This window comes from Lathyrus oleraceus, chromosome 3 (genome assembly GCF_024323335.1).
Source record: "Lathyrus oleraceus cultivar Zhongwan6 chromosome 3, CAAS_Psat_ZW6_1.0, whole genome shotgun sequence".
NCBI lineage: Eukaryota > Viridiplantae > Streptophyta > Magnoliopsida > Fabales > Fabaceae > Lathyrus > Lathyrus oleraceus.
The window spans coordinates 9,646,456-9,667,966 of NC_066581.1; the positions used below are offsets into that span (position 1 = coordinate 9,646,456).

Here is a 21,511-nt window from a genome sequence, read left to right on the forward strand (position 1 = left end):
ACCGGAGTTGCCTTTTTGCTTTCTTTTATTTTTTTTGTTTTGCTGGATCATTCACTTATTTGCATCGGTCCCCTACGTAGAGGATGCGTAGGCCGGAGCTGACTACTGAGATAAACTACTGAGGACTTATACGAAAATGATGATTAAGGCTATGGTATATGGGGTTTCGGGAATGATTCCTATATTTACGAAGCTTATGGTGCTAATATAGATACTGATGTTTTGCAAAGTTCTCCCAAGTCACCGCATCCTTACTCAAAACATGTCTTTAAAACCTGAAAACTTTCGGAATAACACTATTTTCTTTTGCAAAAAAAAATCGGTGGGGCTAAAGGTAAGGGGAGATCAGATTGTACTAAAGATATACTATATTTGGTGACTCGTCAGACTCATGCATTATACTAAAAAGCAAAGTAAACAACTAAAGGAAAAATAAACAAACTATCTAAAAGTAGCAAAAAAAAACGATAAAGGAAAGACGAGAAAGGTAATAAAGAAAAGACGATAGAGTCTCCTCCCACACTTAAATCGAACATTGTCCCTAATGTTTCGAAATAAGATAAGGGAAGAGTTACCTGACAACCTATTGCTGACCACTGGTGCCCTCGCCATCCTGAGGTGGACGACGGGATCGGGTACGACGACGGTCTCTCTGATCCATCCTCGCCTGCAGGGCATCCCGAGCGGTCCTCACCTCTCGAAGGTTACCCAAAACGGAACCTTGAGTGGCTTCAATGAGTGCCATGTGTCGCTGGTGGTATTGTTGCTGACTGGCTTGCGTAGATGTAATCGTTTGCAGAGACTGTAGAACGGTGTCTTAGGACCTGTCTGTCCTCCGCTGCGACTCTTGCATGAAACTCATGTTATTCGCCAATTGTTATTGGATGGTAGAGAGTAGGTCGTCACGCCTTTGCTCTCTAGCCATATGGTCACGCCACATCTCCTCTGTAATATAAAAGCCAGGAGTGGTACCTGCAGAAGAAGAAGATGGTACGGTGTGTGGTGGTGAAGGATGATGGGGGGGACACATGGGGTACGGGAGATCGCTCTCTCCGATCATATTCATCATCAGTGTCATGTCCCGCCTCATCAGGAATGTTAGGAGGAAGAGGACCCAAAACAGGTGGAGCATCTAAAGCGTAGGTCCAATTCCTTTCATCTCGTACATCTGTACGTCTAGTGCAAGGTAAAACAACAGATGGGATGGCTACACCGTGAACCATAAGAATATAGCCTCCTTCTCTCCTCAAACGACACAATTTCATGTCTCTCAGAAATTTTAGGTTAATTGTGCGAGGAGGTAAGGGGTCTAGGGTAGCCATCTCATTGTTCAGGTTAAGTGCCCGAGCAATAGACGTAATCAATCCACCAAAAGAAATCGGTCCCGCTTTATTCAAAGTTAAAGTCATGTGAGCAAGCATGAACGGGACCGAATTAATTCGTCTATTTGTGAGGCTTCCTTGCAAAAATAGAAGCTCTCTAGCATTAACCTTATTTGGATTCTCCCGGCCAAAAATAGTACATGCCAACAGATATCTAAAAACTCTGATGGTCGGGTTATGGATAGTTGAGGCAAGAACTCCTTCAAAAGAGTTTATGGAAGTGTTTGATAATCGCTCCCAGAAGGAAAATACCTCAACTGACCACTCTGAATCCAAAGGGGCCTCACAAATAGCACCGTCCCCATGAGGGATTCCTAACAAGCTGGCTAGTTCGTCGGTACTGAATTCATATTCAACAGCAAACATTCTAAATCTGACAGTATCGACTGTGCTAGCAGTGTTAGGATTGACAATATAGATTAAGGAACTCAAGAATTCAATTGTCAATCACTCATAGGTGGGTTCTTTGTTGGAAAAGAAATTATGCAAACCTAAGTTATCTAATAAGTGAAAAATGCTATGATAGATACCTAAAGTGTAGAGACAGTTTTCGTCAACATACCTTGTCGGGAGGATCTCCCGATTTTGCAACCGTTCGATGATTTTTCTTTGTCTATCCCCCGGTTTCCCTCCTCGAAGAATGAATCCATTAAACTCCATTTGTGTAGCTCTTGAAAAGTGACGGAGAAGATGAAGTGGAATGTGAAAAGGTTGGACTTTTACGAAATCCGACGGATGAAAATGGAAATCGGAAAAATGATTTGTACGGTGTGGTGATTAGAAAGGTGGGAGCTTTGTGTGGGTTCAAGGACGTTTTTGCAAGGTGGAAAAATGGGTTTGGAAGGTTGTAAGGTGTGAAAATGGTGAAGAAAGGGGTTCTGCCCCGACCTTTTACAGACGCTGTGCCGGGTGCTACAGGGTCTATGGCGTGCGCCACAAGGCAAAATCTGGCTGGGCCGGATTTTGGTCCTTTGGCTTGGGCTTCTCTTTATCTTTTGGCTTTGAGGGGTCCGAATAGCATTTGTCTTGTGATTTTCCTAGTATCATTGACTTGCATAATTTTTATAGAAGTAAAAATAAAATAAAACAAAAATTAAATATTAGACTAATAAACAAATAAACAACTAAAAATAAAAAATGCAAATAAAGCAAATATAAGACATATATAGATAAAAGTAGAAATATCAATGTATAGACGTAGTTTATATATTATTTCAAATGTGATAATATAAAATGAGTTATGTAAAAAAAAAGATAAAATAAGATGAAATGGTGAGATCATATAGTAGGGATGTCGTCTTCCTGAGTGGATCCACGGAGCATGGCTACCTCCTGCCTGAGCTCTACGATCTCCTGATATAAACAGTCGGCTTCAGTAGCGTGGGTGAGATCAGACACTCCCATCTGTAAAGTAAGGTCAGCCACCTCCTGTCTAAGTTCTGCGATCTCTCTACGACACTCAGCAATCTAGGTGCGGATGTCGGGGGTCTGCAATGAAAGATTATTAGAGAAAACAGTGATCCTGGGAGAAGGCGGTGTAGGCGTGTACTCAGCAATGGGTGGTGATCTCGGCTCCTCGACAGTCTCTCCCTGGCCCTCTAGAGCATAACTCCAATTCGTTGGATCATGCACACTGGTCATCATAGGATCTGGCAGTGTGAAATAATGGATAGCCTCGCTGTCGACCAGCAATCGAAACTAACATGGGTGGAAAGAGGCTCTCCTCATCAACCCTCTGGTCAAACAAAAGTCGATGTCCATGGTAGTGTACCCATAGTAGATCCAAAGATGTGACAGCTTGCGAGACAGACCTAAAGCGACAGCAATCTGCGTGATGATCCCGCCCACATGGATGACTCCTTCGGTAGATCTGGAGACACCGCTGAGACAAAAAGTTCTCACATGCTACTGGGAAAGACTGGGATGCACAAAATAGTAGGAAGATCTCCTCTTTACTCAGTAATGTCTCTGCATCCGGTCTCCCCAGGAAGGAATGTGCCAATATCATCTGAAAGTATCTAAAGACGGGGTTATGTATAACATGAGATAGCTGCGTAGATGGATCCTGGCTTCCGCCACCTGATATATCACTCCAGAAATTCTCCACCTCCTTACCCAAAAAATATCCCATAGGTGTCTCCGGGATAGCATCAGGAGGGGTCTGGAAGCCCAATAGGTCGCCGAACTCTTTCTGGATGAAAGAGTACTCAACTCCAAAGAGCCTGAAAGCAGCATACCCATCTGGTCCAGAGTATGGGTCATAGTCGAATGAACTCAGGAACTTCAGTGTCAGGTTCCTGTAGGTGTTACTCAAGTCGTCAGCAAACTCGTCCCAGTGAAGTTGGTGGCTAAGGAATCAGATACTCGGCTCGATACCCAGTGCCTCCATACAGTGATGATCAGGATAACGTGTGGGTGCCATAGGGCGCTGATACAGAGCGATGTAGCGCTCTCTCTAAGCATTATCTCTATAGGCCACGTGCATATCATCGAAATCTTGCATCCTGTAAAAGTTAGGAAAGTGATCCTGAAAATGAAAACCATTCAAATTTTTAGTCTCTATGCAAAATAAAAATTAAATTAAATTAAATTAAATAAATGAGAAAAAGTAAAATGAAAGAAAAACCACGGGTTGCCTCCCACGCAGCGCTTGTTTAACGTCATTAGCTTGACGATTAGAATTTATATACCTGTAGTAGTAGGGATTTATGGATCAATCAGAGTGTGGCTTGAGTAATATGCTGGAATGTCTCCTCCTTCGTAGAACTTCAGTCTTTGTCCATTTACAATGAATGGACTGCAGGTTTCGTTCTTGATTTCTATGGCTCCGGATCTCAGAATCTTGGATACTTCGAAGGGGCCAGTCTATCTTGAGCGTAGCTTTCCAGGGAAGAGTCGTAACCTAGAGTTGGAAAGGAGAATAAGATCGCCTATATTGAAGTTTTTCTTTGCTATTCTTTTGTCGTGATAGGCTTTTGTTCTCTCTTTATATATTTTTGCATTCTCGTGGGCAGATTTCCTAAGTTCTTCTAGTTTATGAATGTCTAGGGTACACTTTTCTCCAGCGGCTAGGTAGTCTAAATTCAAAGTTTTAATGGCCCAATAGGCCTTATGCTCTAATTCGAACGGTAAGTGACAGGATTTTCCATAAACTAGTTAATAAGGAGTAGTTCCTATAGGGGTTTTGAAAGCGGTTCTATAGGCCCATAATGCTTCTTGAAGCTTCTGAGACCAGTCTCTCCTAGAAATAGAAACAGTTTTCTCTAGGATTTGTTTTATCTCCCTATTGGATACTTCTACTTGGCCACTAGTCTGTGGGTGGTATGGTGTTGCTACTCTATGCCTAACTCCATATTTTCTTAAAAGTTTGTCAAATATTCTCGATATGAAGTGTGATCCTCCATCGCTTATGACTAAACATGGTGTTCCAAATCTAGGGAATATATAATTTTTAAATAGTTTAATTACTACCCTAGTGTCGTTTATGGGTGCAGCTATAGCTTCAATCCACTTAGACACATAGTCTACAGCTACTAAGATATACCTATTTCCTAATGATGGTGGGAAAGGTCCCATGAAATTTATACCTCATACGTCAAAGAGTTCTACTTCCTGAATGTTTCTTAGAGGCATTTCATCACGCCTTGAAATGTTTCCAGTGCGTTGGCATCTATCACATTTGACAATGCAAGCATAGACATCACGCCACATGGTAGGCCAGAATAGGCCAGCTTGAAGAATCTTGGCGTATGTCTTAGAGGTGCTCGCATGTGCACCATAGGGTGCAGAATGACAATGCTCGATAATACTATTTACCTCTTCTTGTGGAACGCAACGGCGAAAAATGCCATCTTTACCCCTTTTGAAAAGGAGTGGTTCGTCCCAATAGAAGTTTCTCACATCGTGGAAGAATTTCTTCTTGCGGTGGTAGTCAAGATCAGGGGGTACTATATCAGCAGGTAGGTAATTAACGAAGTCTGCATACCAGGGTACGTTACTTATTGCTAAGGAATTTTGGGGATGCTCATGAGGGCTTAGTTTATCATCTTCAATGGTTTCTGCTCTAGCGATCAGTCTATCATAGGCGAAATCATCATTTATGGGTACTAGTTCAGGTTTTAGATGTTCTAGCCTAGAAAGGTGATCGACCACTACATTTTCAGTGCCTTTTTTTATCTCTTATGTCTAATTCAAACTCTTGTAGTAATAGAGTCCATCAGAGTAACCTGGGCTTGGCATCTTTTTTACTTAATAGGTAACGAATGACAGCATGATCGGTCTAAACTATAATTTTTGCTCCTACTAAATAAGATCTAAATTTGTCTATAGCGAAAACTACAGCGAGTAATTCTTTTTCAGTTGTTGCGTAGTTAAGTTGGGCAGCATCTAGGGTTCTATTGGCATAATAAATGGCATGTAATTTTTTATCTTTCCTTTGTCCTAGAACGGCTCCAACTGCATAATCACTAGCATCGCACATTATCTCAAAAGGTTTTGACCAATCAGGTGGTTTCATAATGGGTGCTGAGATTAATGCTTGCTTTAAAAGATTAAATGCGTCATTACATTTTTCATCGAAAATGAATTCAGCATCTTTCATTAAAAGTCCAGTTAAAGGTTTGGTTATTTTGGAGAAGTCCTTAATAAAACGCCGGTAGAATCCAGCGTGTCCAAGAAAGCTTCGGACTTCTCTGATGGTTTTTGGTGGTTTTAGGTTTTCTATAACTTCTATTTTAGCTTTATCTACCTCTATACCTTTTTCAGAAACTATATGTCCTAAAACTATTTCTTCGGTTACCATGAAATGACATTTTTCCCAGTTTAGCACGAGGTTCACCTCCACGCATCTCTCCAGGATTTTCTCGAGGTTAGCAAGACAATTGTGGAAATCAAATCCGCAAACCGAGAAATCGTCCATAAACACTTCCATGATACCATCTAGGTAATCTGCAAAGATTGACATCATGCAGCGTTGGAAAGTAGCTGGGGCATTACAGAGGCCGAATGGCATTCGTCTGTAGGCAAAAGTTCCATAAGGGCATGTAAAGGTAGTTTTTTCTTGATCTTCGGGGTGGATAGGTATTTGGAAGAATCCAGATTATCCATCTAGATAGCAGAAGTAAGAGTGTCTGGCTAGACGCTCCAACATTTGGTGTATAAATGGTAAAGGGAAATGATCCTTCCTGGTTGCTTTATTTAATTTTCTATAATCTATACACATCCGCCATCCTCCTTCTAAACGTTTTGCTACATGTTCACCTTTATCGTTTTGCACGACTGTGATGCCTCCCTTTTTAGGTACTACATGCACAGGGCTCACCCACTTACTATCCGAGATCTGATAGATTATACCTGCCTCAAGTAACTTAAGAACTTCCTTTTTAACAACATCACTCATTATAGGGTTTATTCTTCTCTGATGTTCTCTGGAGGGTTTTGAATCTTTTTCTAGCGAAATCCGATGCATGCATACGGATGGGCTTATACCTTTCAGGTCAGAGATATTATATCCTAAGGTTGAGGGATATCTTCGTAAAACGTCTAAAAGTTGGTTTGTTTCCTCTTGGATCAAGGTAGCACTGAATATAACTGGACGGTTCATCTCTTCATCGAGGAACTCATATCTCAGGTTCTTAGGCAGTTCCTTAAGTTCTAAGGTTGGTTTCTTAGGGCATGGCATATGATCTGGGGTAAGGGATAAACATTCGTAAAGGTTATCATTGATGTAGGGTTTCTTAAAGTAATCATCTTCCCTTATGAGAGTTGATGGTAGCTTAATCGTTTTTAGAATTTCTTCTTGTTCTAATTCTCTAACACATTCATCAATGATATCTAAGGCATAACACGCGTCTCCCATCACAGGTGCCATAAGAAATTTCGAAAGTATAAATTCTATCTTCTCGTCACCTACCTCAAATGTCAACTTTCCTTTCTTGACATCTATTATGGCTCCTGCAGTCGATAAGAATGGTCTACCTAGAAGGATTGGTATATCATTGTCCTCTTTGATGTCCATGACAACAAAATCAGTAGGGATAAATAACTGACCTATCCTAACAGGGACATCTTCTAAAATACCTATCGGATATTTAACAGATCTATCGGCTAACTGAAGTGACATCTTAGTGGGCTGTAATTCTCTTAAGTTTAACCTCTCACAAACTGCTAAAGGCATTAGGCTCACACTAGCTCCTAAGTCTAGAAAAGCTTTTTCGATGACATGATTACCCAAAAGGCAAGGAATGGAGAAATTTCCAGGATCTTTATCTTTCTTTGCTAATTTGTCCTCGGAAATAGAATTACATTCCAAAGGCTTCGGATCGTCAAGTTTACGTTTGTTGGTAAGGATGTCTTTGAGAAACTTTGCATAAGAAGGTATTTGGGTGATGGCTTCTGTGAAAGGGATTTCTACATGAAGTTTTTCTATAACTTTAATAAATTTTTGATACTGTTTATTGATCTGGGTTTGTTTGAGTCTTTGCGGATATGGTATAGGTGGTTTATATGGCGGGGGTGGTACGTAAGTTTTGTCTTTAGGTTCTTCTCCTTTTTCTCGACCTTCCTGGTTTTCAGATTCTTCTGGTTCCTTTACTTCGTCCGGGGGCTTGGTATATTCTTTAGAAGTTTTGGGTTCACTTAATCTAGGGTTTGGTGGCTCATCATAAGCGTTCCCACTTCGTAGGGTAATGGCATTGGCTTGTCCTCTCGGATTTTGTTGAGGTTGTCCAGGGGATTGTCCTTCAGGTGTAGTCTGAGGAGCTTGGTTTAAAGCTACCTGAGAGATCTGGGTTTCAAGCATCTTGGTATGAGTAACTATTTGGTCAACCTTGGTTCCTAACTGAGTAATCAATTCGTTAACATGAATGTTCTGGTTCATGAACTCCTTGTTTTGTTGGGTTTGAGCGGTGATAAAATTTTCCATAATTTTCTCAAGGCTCGGCTTTGGTGGCACAGGTTGCATAGGTTGATTTGATCTTGGGGCTTGATAACTAGGTCTCGGAGGTGCATTATTTTGGATAGGGTTATTGTTTTTATAGGAGAAGTTCGGGTGATTCCTCCATCGAGGGTTATAGGTATTCGAGTATGGGTTCCCTTGGGTGTAGTTCACTTGCTCAGAGTGGGTTTCGTTTAATAGACTGCATTCTACAGATTGGTGTCCTTTAGTTCCATATATTTCACAATCCGACAAAACTGCGGCTACAGTATTCGGGTTTATGCACATATGCTCGACCTTAAGGGCTAATGCGTCCATTTTAGCTTGCATCATGTCTATAGAGCTTAGTTCATGCACTCCTCCTTGGGCTTCCTTCTTCTCAACTGTCACTCGTTCGACTCCCCATGATTGATGGTTTTGAGCCATATCTTCGATGAGGGCACTAGCTTCAGGATAAGGTTTGTTCATCAGAGCACCGCCTGCGGCAGCGTCGATGGTCATCTTTGTGTTATAGTGAAGTCCATTATAGAAGGTTTGAATGATTAACAAATTTTCTAAGCCATGATGTGGGCATGCTCGTAACAACTCTTTATATCTCTCCCAAGCTTCGAATAGAGATTCTCCTTGGTTTTGGGTAAATCTAGTTATATGGTTTCGAAGAACGGCGGTCTTACTCGGGGGAAAGTATCTAGCAAGAAAAACTCTTCTAAGGTTATCCCAAGTCGTAATGGAATTGGGTGGAAGGGAATTTAACCATGATAGGGCTTTATCTCTAAGGGAAAAAGGGAATAATCTTAAACGTATTGCCTCAGAAGAAGCTCCATTGGTTTTAAAAGTGTCTGCTAATTGAAGAAATACTTTTAAATGTTGGTTTGGATTCTCAGTAGAGAGACCTGCGAATTGTCTCTGTTGCACTAGTTGCAACAGGGATGGTTTAAGTTCAAAATTATTAGCTGGGATGGTTGGGTTTACTATACTAGAACTAGGTTCTTCATTTGGTGGTTGAGCGAAATCTTTAAGAGGTCTTTGGTTTTGATCTTCGGCCATAGCTCTCTTAATTCTATGAAAGAATAAACGTGCACGAGCGTAACGTTCAGGTTCCGCCAGAGGGTATACTAAGCTTAAACTTCCGGTGCTGCGAGTTCTTCGCATTGACCGGCGGGAAATAGCCTAAGTCTAAACGATATAACAACAGGGAAATGAAATTTGACGAAATTGGTCCCCAGAAACGGCGCCAAAAACTTGATGCGTTGGCTTTCGCAAGTATACGAACGCGTCAGAGTAATATAAAAGATTGTCGGATCCACAGAGACCAAGTGTCAATCTATCGTTATCTATTGTTATGGTGTTTATCAAAGGCAATCAAAATAGGTGTTTTTAGAGTGTGCAGTGAAAAGTAAAGTATTGAATTAAGTTTAATTAATAAGGACAGGGTCGAATGTAATTCACGTAATCAATTAATAATCCAAGTACTTGCTAATAGAACTACTTATGGGCAATGTATCCTACTTTGAAAAGAACTAATTTAACGGGAACTGTCGCTTTCGCGTATTCAGAACCGAGTTGGACTCCCTAATCAAACCCTCTTATTGTCATTTATAAAAAGGCGCGCATTGCGTTAGAGTAGTAAACCTATTTTTAAGAAATATAGTATCTTGACTAAGTTGAAAAGTATTATAACCTGGATTTCTTAACCAAAAGAGGTTCTCACAAACCAGACTCTAAACTTATAAACGCGTCCGAAAATAGTTTTGAAATCTCTTTTCTTCTTAAATTAAAAACTTCTAATGAACTAAACAAAGCGCTTTCGCTGTTTTTGAAATAGTTAAAAACAATTAAGTTTAGATAGACGTTGGATGGCTTTCGATCTTACCCAACGGAATTGAAGTGCGGGAAAACTTAAGTTGAAAGTTAAAATAGCCCTTAAGTGCTTCTACGAACAATTGTACGGATTATCAGTTCAATTACGATCCTTACATTCTAACCTTATAATTTAGTTAGACATGGTAAAGTAAAAGTGCATTAATTTAAATAAAAGTAGTGCGAGTGCGGGAAATAAATAAAGTAAAGCGAGTGCGGGAAAATAAATAAAAGTAAAGCGAGTGCGAGAAATAAATAAAGTAAAGCGAGTGCGGGAAATAAATAAAGTAAAGCGAGTGCGAGAAATAAATAAAGTAAAGCGAGTCCGAGAAATAAATAAAGTAAAGCGAGTGCGGGAAATAAATAAAAGTAAAGCGAGTGCGGGAAATAAATAAAGTAAAGACAATGCGGGAAATAAATAAAGTAAAGGCAAAGTAATAAAAACCTGCTCCAATCGGAGGGTTGAGTAAATTGCAAAGCGGAAATGAAAATGGCGGCAGGATTAACTTCATTCCAAAGTGCTCCAAACTCGATTACAGACTCGATCATAGACTCGATTACACAATTGTGGTAACACCTCAATGCGAAGCGATTACCACTTTAAAATACTGAATATATGCCTAAGTGAAACAAAGTTGCTCTGAGTTTGCCTCTGCTCTAAGTTTGGATCTTCCTCTGCTCTAAGTTTGGATGATTGAAAAAGTGATTTCGAGTTTCTATTTATAAGTAAGTAAAAAGATGGAAATGACAAGGATGCCCTTCAACTTGAAAATGGGAGGGAAAACGTTTCCTCTTGTGGCGCCCGCCACAAGGCCATGGCGCCCGCCACATGACCATTTTGAGGCGCCTTAGTGGAAGTAGTGGGGAACGTGGCAGTTGAGGGAAGTTGAGCTTGGACACGTCATGGCAGGGTCTATGGCGCCAGCCATGGGGGAAGCCACAAGTACAAAATGCTGAATTTTAGGGTTTTTGGCTCTTTTTCGCTCCTTTTCTCAATCGGGGCTCCGATTAAAGTAAAAACCTGAAAACAAAGAAAAACATAGTAATAATACAACAAAATAACAATAAAACAACTAGAATGCATGTGAAATCGGATTCGAAAATACGGTAAATTTTAGTGTTATCAACAAACATCAGTACAAAATAAGCTATTTGAAAACAGAAATATTTCTAACTGATTACAATAATCAAATTGATGTCGTCTCGATCGAACATCATTTCCCTAGTATCCTTATCAGTCTTCATTCGCACCCAACCAAAGATATTGTCAAGTCTCTCAATACTTCTGATTTTTTTCCCTTCTAGTATTTTCCCATCTAACCAACGAACCAGCTCACTCTTCAGTTGATCGAACATAGTGATGTTCCAGAACAGCATCAGCGTCTGAGGTTTATCTCTCGCATAAATCACCTTTCCGTATCGGCAAGGAACACCAAACATGATTGCCAAATGATTATATGATATGTGGAACAATTACTCACACAACGCATCTATTTATAACACAAAAATTGCATTTTAGGAGGAGTCTCCAATTGAATTGGCGCCTCCTCTTAAACCCTACACAGGGGCGCCAATTGGATTGGTTAGGGCACCTGCCCTAGCCAATCCAATTGGCGCCTCCATTCAAGTTTTAAGAGGAGTCTCCAATTCAATTGGCGACTCCTCCTAAAAGTGGGGTAGTTTGGGAATTTTTTTGAAACCAGGGGTATTTTGGGAATTTCCTTGAAAAAGTGGGTTATTTTTGTAAAAATTTCTTCTTTTTTATGTGATTATCGTAGTAATATTGGGTTGAAAGTGTGAAGAAACAAATCAACAATCAAACAATCTTTGTGTATGAGAGGAAGGAAAAAATCAAGAAATAAAAATTTGTGTATGAGAGGGTTTAAAAGAGCCGCAATGCTATTTTCACAGTTTTTTCTACATCAAATACATACATTGCATATATTGTTTACAATATTTATACGGTCAATAGAATTTTTTTTAAATAAAAAGTTATTTTATGAACAGTGCGTGAATAGTATTCGTGAACCGTGCACGTGACAATATCGTGGACATTGATTTTAAGTAGTGAAACAAAGTTAGTTAATTAAATATAAAAAATTGATTAATGAAGTGATTAAGTTGGATAAACACGCTCAAATATTAAAAATAATTTTTAGTCGTAAATCAAAGTTGATTAATAAAATATAAAAATTGATTAGTGAGGTTATGAAATTGATTAATAAACGTTCATATATTAAAAATAATTTATAAAAATAAATAAAGTTGGTTAATAAATATAAATAATTAATTAATAAAGTTATGAAGTTGGTTAATCACATAATTTTATATCAATATTATTTAATTTAAAAATAAAAAATAATATTATTTTTATATTTGTAATATATATATATATATATATATATATATATATATATATATATATATATATATATATATATATATATATATATATATATATATATATATATATATATATATATATATATATATATATATATATATATATATATATATATATATATAAACGAAGAGATTGAGTGTAAGAATATCATTTTTCTTAAAAAAAGTAAAAAAAATATTTATTATAAGACTAAAAAAACTTATTTAAAAAGATTAAAATATTGAAATTAATTTTATGGAAGAATGTATATCCATTAAAATAATGTTAAAGGGTGAATTGGATAAGATATGGTTATTAGAATATGTCCACGACATAGCAATTCATCCTTTTAACGCTTCTTGCGCTCCTTCTTGAGTTAATAAGAATCATCTTAGGTTGGTTTAGGAATTGGTGTCGAATCAGGATCTAAGACATAGTGAACCTTTAGAGAGGTAAGTATGAATGTCATCTTGTCTTGTCATCTGGTGAAATTGGTTTCATCAAAGCGATCCAACTTGTCAAGGTCATGGTTTATAACTTTGATGCTTTAAACTACAGTGCCTGAAGCCATTATTTGAATACTTTTAAGATTGTTAGATATATCGGTAAAGTTGAATGGATCCAGGTCTGAATCGTGATTGATGTCACTTTCCTTAAAAATACTTCAAGCACTCTCTTTATTGTCTTAGAGTTAAACGTAAGAATACCCAGGATAATTCAGCCTCGTAATCGAATCTGCACAGGACTGGTGAAGATTCGAATGTAGGGAAATATGTATGGAATTTATGAGAAGAGGATTCACGAATTTGATATGTTTATTTTCGAATACTGAACAATGTATTTATAGGTCATGCATGTGTTGTTTCACAAGGTTGCAACTCTTGATGAAACAACATATTTTCAATATATGTTTGCAATGGTTCTCCTATGGATACATTATGTACCACTTCATGAATGGTTGCATGTTTCTAATTCGAAATTCAGACTCTAAGCAACAACCAAAACCATGAGCAATAATTAAAATTAAACTGTTGCATTGAGGCCGCAGACTGCCGCCTGCCGGAGCACCACCGACGTTGTCGTATAATGCCTTGAGTAGCCCTAAGTGCTCAAGTTCCCCCTACAAGCCGCCACTAGCGCCTCTATGCCTACGCCATCGGACCCGGTCCTGTAGCCGGAGTCACTGGTGACAACACTGGCAAGGGGTTGTTTGGATGAGACATGTGGCATAATATTTAGGATCACCACATTTGTCCATATGACATTTTATCCTCTTTAGCTCCTTTGTTGAGTTTAATATTTTTAAGTCTTTATAAATACTTTTAAAGTGATCATCACTTTCTATGTGGGAGTATTGGTAATTCAGTTATTGTAATTAACTTATCTTCACACTTCTTGTCATATTGGAACACTCCCATGGGAATTAATTATTCATAATTTCCAACAATTCCCCACTTTTTCTAATGATGACAAGACCAATTGCAGAAAATATAAACAAGGAATGTTAATAAAGTTAAGTATCTTTCGATTTGAATTTAACCTTAGTATGGATAACGCAAAGTCTAATCGAAATGTTAGGTAGCAATGCTTTAAACCTTTAACCCTTGTGATTATACCAGCATTACCTTACAGACACTCTCTAATGGCTCTTCGTCTGCATCTCTCGCCTATCACTATTTATGGCCATATGCTTTTCGTATTTTTGTGAATTTTCATGAGAGAAACTCCAACTCTCACTTTGAGATGACACCCTTTCGAAATTCATATAGGTGAAGTTCATTTTGTATCTATTTTTTAAGCTACATGTCCTTAATAAAGAACTACATTAAGAGTTTGAAAAACTCAACCCTAAATATGTAATAGTCAACATTGTCACAAGGTGTTTCACAATCATCCAACTCGACAACTTATTGTTACCCATTGAATCTTAGGTTAAGATTTATTAACTTCAGATTGGGTTGCTACCGTTGTCGGAACCCTTATTCTAGGAGTTTTAATCCCATACCTCTCGAGGTAGTCTTTACTAAGTCTCTAGCCAGTGGCTCAGGAAACGAGTCAGCCAAGTTATAGCTTGTTCATATATATGTTAGTGATTCCATCCTTAATTAATTTTCTCACGAAAGAATGTCTAAGACCCATGTGCCTAGACTTTCCATTATATACTTCACCGAATGCTCTAGCTAGGGTGGTTTGGCTATCACAATGTATCAACACTTTTGAAACATTGTCTCTAGCCAAAAGAACTTCAAACGGAAGATCCTTTAACCATTCAGCTTCTTGACCAACGGAAGCAAGAGCCAGAAACTCTGATTCCATGGTTGAGAGAGTAATACATGTTTGTTTCTTGCACTTCCAAGAAACCGAACCTCCAGCCAATGTAAATATCCACCCTGTTATATATTTATGATCTTCAATACTCGATATCCAACTCGCATCGATATATCCTTCTAGTATGACAGGAAACCTACCATAATGAAGGCCAATATTTCTAGTTTTTAAGATGTAACCGAAAATCCTAGTTACGGTCTTTCAATGTTCACCATTTACATTTCTAGTAAATTTACTCATCTTACTATCTGCAAATGTTATGTCAGGTCTGATACATTGCATTAAATACATCCCACATCCAATTGCACTTGCATATTCCAATTGGGCCACAATTCTTCCATTGTTCTTTTGAAGTTTGATACTAGAATCAAATGGAGTGCTTACTTCCTTAAACTGTAGGTGTTTGAACTTATCCAACATTTTCTCAATATAATATGTTTGACTAAGTTCATAACCCCCTCTATTTCGTTTTACTTTGATCACTAGAATAATGTCAACTAATCCAAGATCTTTCATCTTGAATGTGGAAGTTAGAAATCTCTTTGTTTCTAAAATTCCATTCATCTCATTTCTAATGATCAACATATCATCAACATATAGACACACAAATATTACAATGTTTCTTATCACCTTTTATATAATCATTTGTCACAAGAATTTGGAGTAAATCCATTTGAAAGTATGACAAAGTCAAACTTTTGATGTCATTGCTTTGGTGTCTGTTTTAAACCATATAAGGATTTGACAAGTTTGCATACCTTTTGTTCATTTACAGGAAGCACATAACCTTCTAGTTGTTCCATGTAGATTTTCTCATCAAGATCTCCATTTAAGAATGATGTTTTAACATCCATTTGATAAACAATAAGTTCATTCAGAGAAGCTAATGCAAACCATACTCTTAGTGTCGTAGTCCTTGCCACTGATGCATATGTGTCAAAATAATCAACACCTTTCTTTTTTTGAACCCTTTTGCTATTAATCTATCCTTGTAGGTGTTTAATGTGCCATTACTATGATACTTTTTCTTAAACACCTATTTACATCTAATGGGCCTTGAATCCTTTGGAAGATCGACAAGTTCTCAAGTGTGGTTTGAGATGATTGAATCCATTTTGTCTTGGATAACATATTTCCAAAAATAAGAGTCCCTTGAAGACACTGCTTCTTTATAGGTTTTAGGGTCATCTTTTAATTGGAGAGTAATAGGGATCTTATGGACATCATTCTTGCAATTTCCTTCAACTAGATAAAAGGAAATAAGTTGAGAATCAATTTCATTTGGTCTTATAATTTTAGCTTTTCGGGCTCTTTTGCTTATCCTACGCTCAGGTTGTGTTTCAGCAATATGCGAGATACTTTCGGGTTTTTTTTCAATAATTCGATGGATAATATTCATTATGAGATTCTTCATTCGTGGGAATCTCATATTTCTTATCCTTCGTGATAAGTTTTTCAAAGAACTCCACATCTCGGGATTCAACAATTACGTTAGACTCCGGATTTAAAAGTCTATATGCCTTGTTGTTGGATGCATATCCTATGAAAGCATATTTGATCCCTCGAGGACCTAATTTATTTCTTTTAGGATCCATATTCTTGTAATATTCCACACACACCCACACTCTAAAATAACCAATATTTGGTGATCTATCTTTCCATATATCATATGGAGATATACTGGTTAACTTTGAAGGAATCATATTCATCATATGACATGCGGATAGTAATGCCTCACCCCACAAATTGAATGGAAATTCATAATATATTAACATAGCATTTACCATTTCTTGATATGTTCGATTCTTTCTCTCGGCTAGACCATTTTGTTGTGGTGTACGAGGCACGGAGCATTAGGGTATAATTCCATATTCTTCACAATATGCATCAAATTTCATAGAAAAATATTAACTACCCCTATCACTTCTAAGAACTTTGATACTTCTACTTCCGCTTTATAGATTTTAAAGGCATTAAAAGCATCATCTTTATGATTTATAAGATATACATGTGTGAACCTAGAGCAATCATCAATAAAGGTTATGAAATACCGGTCCCCTCCACGGGTTAGCATGCCATTAAATTCACACAAATCAGAGTGCACCAGATCAAGCAAATTTTATTTTCTTTCAACATTTTTGAAAGGTTTCTTGATCATTTTTTTATTTGACACATATTTCACATTTTTCGAAATCATGAATATTGCATGAGATCAAACCATGTTTAATTAGTCTATTCATAGTACTAATATCAATATGTATTAATCTAGAATGCCATAAAGAAGTAGATTCAAGAATATAAGCAGAATTATAGATTTCATTAATAATATTACCGATAGTACAAAGTTTCATCATTCCCTCAGTGGAATATCCTTTTCCTACAAATACAACATTACGTGTCAATATTAGTTTTCCTTATTCATATACAGACTTAATACCAGGTTTTCTCAACAAGTCCCCACTAACTAGGTTCCTATTCATGTCCGGGACATGGAGTACATTGACAAGAGTGACTTTCTTTCCGAAAGTGAAATTCAATTCGACATATCCTTTTCCAACGAATCTAGATCATACTTCATTTCCCATATGCACTTCTTGTTCATCATTTACTTCTGAATAGTTTTTAAATGCTGCTTTGTCATAAGAAACATGCACGGTAGCACATGTATCATACCACCATCCTTTCACTTTGCCTTTGATTTCCATAATCTCGCTCACCGTAGCAATTATGTCTTCATTTGCATGAACAACATTAACTTCGTTTTTGGACTTGTTATTCCTGCAATCTCGAGCATAGAGGCCTTACTTTCCGCACACATAGCAGGTGCCTTTTGGTCCGATAGAATTCTTGAACTTGTAATGTTCCTTGTTAGGGCCAAGATGGTTCTTCATGCCATCATGTTTCATCTTTCCTTTTCTAATTACAACATTGGCTTTAGAGTATCCAATGGAATCTGACTTTTCTTTATCCTCCATCTCCTCCTCGATTCAAAGGTGTTTATGAAGTTTCTCTTATGAGAAATCCTCATAATTATGCAACAATTTCTTCTTGTATCCTTTCCATATCATGTCCCTCAACTGAATTCTTATTGATCTTCATCCTTTTTTACTCAATTTCCGGATTCATTCTCGTTTTTTTATTTCCCGACTTAGTGTGAAATAGAAATATACCTAATTCAATCTTCTTAACACTGAATTAAAGTGAAAGAAATAAGGTGTTAATGCCCCCCTGTTCCAGCAAATCAATCATTTCCAGAAAGGATTCTATGTTTATTTTGGTTTGTTTTGCATTACTTCGTTTTATTTTGTATTTTGTTGAATTATAGATTGGTGATTGGAATGAACAATTTCGAAATCGAAAGGATTAATCAAAAAATTGTAAGGAATTCTGAAAGATGAGAAGATCCTTCTGATCGAATCATTATATTGATAATTTCAAAAAACTATTCATACTATGAACATAGTAGAATGGAGGTCGGGGAAGGATGCCCCCATCGTTTAACGGTTTAGGACATCTCTCTTTCAAGGAGGCAACGGGGATTCGACTTCCCCTGGGGGTAGGGTACTACGAAAGGAAATGGAATGTTTTGATTTAGGAAATCCTTATTTGTTTGGGCTTGGGGAGCTATGAAGTTTTCCATCATTATTTCTAGGTTTGACTTCCTAGGAGCATTTTGAGTATTTGTGGCAGCTTTATGATATCCTGGTGGTACAGTAGGTGCTTGGTTAGGTGCATACAATGCATTATTGTTTTTGTATGAAAAGTTAGGATGGTCCTTCCAACCTGGGTTATAGGTGTTTGAGTAAGGGTTTCCTTGAGCATAGTTCACCTGGTCTGTGGAGGTTCCTGTCAAGAGTTGACATTCTGGGGCAGCATGCCCCGGAACTCCGCATATCTCGCAGTTTGGTGCTACGGCAGCCACAGTGGCTGCGGGTGTTATAGTCAAGTTGTCTATCTTTTAAGTAAGAGCATCTACCTTGGCGTTGACATGGTCAAGACTGCTTAATTCGTACATGTCGCCTTTCGTTAGAGGTTTCTCTACAGAGGTTCTTTCACTTCCCCACTGGTAATGATTTTGGGCCATACTTTTGATAAGTTGATAGGCCTTATTGTAGGGTTTATCCATCAGTGTGCCACCTGCAGTGGCGTCTATTATCAATCTTGTGTTGTACAAGAGACCGTTGTAAAAGGTATGGATGATCAACCATTCTTCTAGACCGTGATGTGGACAAAGCCTCATCATGTCTTTGTATCTCTCCCAAGCTTCAAAAAGTGATTCATTATCTTTTTGTTTAAACCCATTTATTTGGGCTCGTAGCATAGTCGCCTTACTAGGTGGAAAATATTGGGCTAAGAAGACTTTCTTCAACTTGTTCCATGTAGTGACAGAGTTGAATGGTAGAGACTGGAGCCAAGCTCTAGCTCTATCTCTTAATGAAAATGGGAAAAGACGTAGTCTAATAGCTTCTTGGTTAACACCATTTGCTTTCACTGTGTCTGCATATTGCAAAAACACTAACAAATGTAGGTTCGGGTCCTCCGTGGGACTACCTGAAAATTGGTTTTGTTGTACGACTGACAACAATGAAGGTTTTAGCTCGAAATTATTGGCCTCGGTGGTAGGGGCAGCGACGTTGTTATGCGATTCATCCTGCGAAGGGATTGCATAGTACTTAGGAGGACGGTTTTGCAGTCCTTCGGCCATCTCTGGTTGAATAACTTGTTCAGGAATAGGGATATTAAGGTCGGGAAGATTTAGCTTGATACGATGTTCTCGTATCAAGTCTCGTATTCGGAGTTCTAATCTAAGATAACGCTCAGGTTCATCGAACGGTAGCTTTAACTTCTCGCCTTGAGAGCGAGTACTTGGCATACACTCGACAAATGTAGAAAGGGAAAAAGAATTGTTTGTCTTAGTCTATACTGGGCAACACTGGAGTTACGATATCGACTAAATTAGCCCCAGGCAACGGTGCCAAAAACTTGATCGTGACTTAGTAAGTCTATGGGAATCGTAACTGCAAGTGCACAGTCTTATCACGTAGTTTTAAAGATTATCGAACCCACAAGGACTAATAATCGAACGTATCATTATCTAATGTTACTATGTAAATCTAAAGTTGTTGATCGTTCTAAGATTGGAGGGATGAATAGAAATAACTATAGCGTAAATAGAATATTAATAAGGATATGCGATATAAAGGGATATCGGTATGTAACGCATCAAACTTCGGGGATTCGATAGATATTTGGTGTAATCTTATTGGTCAAAATATTCTTCAGTAGAAATTATTTATAGAAAGGACTTAGTCTCACACTCTTGTTTTTATTGACTCTGACCATACTCCTAAACCAGAATGCTTGGTTCTCGCAGTCTCATTTTGAATTTAAAAGTAATTTTTAAATATGAATAAAGTCTAATTAATCCTAAAGTGCTCTCGTTGTGTTTAGGATTAATGCCTAGTTTCAGCTATCTGGTTAAAATCTCAAACTCTCGTTCTTGTTGACCGTAACCTTAGTTTGTTTTGTACTCTCGTATGTAAAACAGTTTGAATAAAATAAGAAACTAAAACCGGAAAAATAAGTTTTATAAAAATCAACATCGACCATCTACGAATCCCGTCGTTTTGACGATCTTTACATACTGATACCTAAGGGTTTGGCCGGACATGGATCCAACAACAGACATGGTATTCGAAAAATCAAACATGCAATAAGACATAAATAAATAAAATAGCAATCAAAATAAAACCTGGATTATGAATTGAGAACTTGAACTGAATCTTGATTCTTCAAATAAAATAATGTCGGCAGGCTTTAGAAATGAGTAACCGTTACAATTGAATTCAAATGCGTAAAATAAATTACAATAGTCCCCGATGTGGAGAAATTATCACTGTTACAAAGTAGTAGGAAAAACTGCCTAGGAAACTAAAAGAAAATACTATCTGACTAAAATTAAGCGTAGATTCAAAGTTGGAAGATAGAGAGAGAGCTGGCTGAATATAAAACTCCTTTACATATTTTCCACTCTCCTAAATTATAGCCAAATGTGAGTGGATTCGTGTCTAAAATCATGGAGAAATGGTAGGGAAGAATAGGTTGTGGCGGTTGTCACAACCCTAGTCCTTGACTCTGTGGCGAGCGCCACAATTTTAGGGTTGAGCGCCACAAACTCTTCATGCTTGGTGGCGGGCGCCACCATCCTCTTTGGTTCATGTGGCGGGCGCCACACATCCAAGTGATGGGCACCACAAGCCCATTTGGTGTGGTGGCCCACTATCTCTACTTTTCCCTATTTTCTTCTCTTTTTCTTTCCTTTTTGCTATTTTCCACTTTGCTTTCTCGTAAACCTTTTATTCGATAAATACCTGCAATAAACATAAAATATTGCGTAATAATAAGTGTTAATCAAGTAAAAAGCAATGCATATGAAGCCAAAAATACGATACGTTTTCGCGTTATCATAGGTCACAAGAGGTGTATCACAAGTCGAGATGTATTTTTCCATGAAGTTGAGATGGCTTTCAAGAAAACCGATGATGTTGGTCAAAGTTTGAAGATCTATGAAGAAAAGTTGGAACATAAAGAGATTCCCATTGAGGTGGGACATATTGATGATGA

General features: G+C 37.8%; 2 non-coding genes across 2 annotated transcripts; both read left to right on the forward strand.

Moving 5' to 3' along the window:
• Positions 1-8,872: 8,872 nt before the first annotated feature.
• On the forward strand, positions 8,873-8,979 carry LOC127133579 (small nucleolar RNA R71). The gene has a single exon (XR_007807533.1). It is a non-coding gene; the product is annotated as a small nucleolar RNA R71 (small nucleolar RNA).
• A 10,122-nt stretch (positions 8,980-19,101) lies between these two features.
• On the forward strand, positions 19,102-19,208 carry LOC127133489 (small nucleolar RNA R71). Its single transcript, XR_007807460.1, has one exon. It is a non-coding gene; the product is annotated as a small nucleolar RNA R71 (small nucleolar RNA).
• The last annotated feature ends 2,303 nt before the right edge of the window (positions 19,209-21,511 follow it).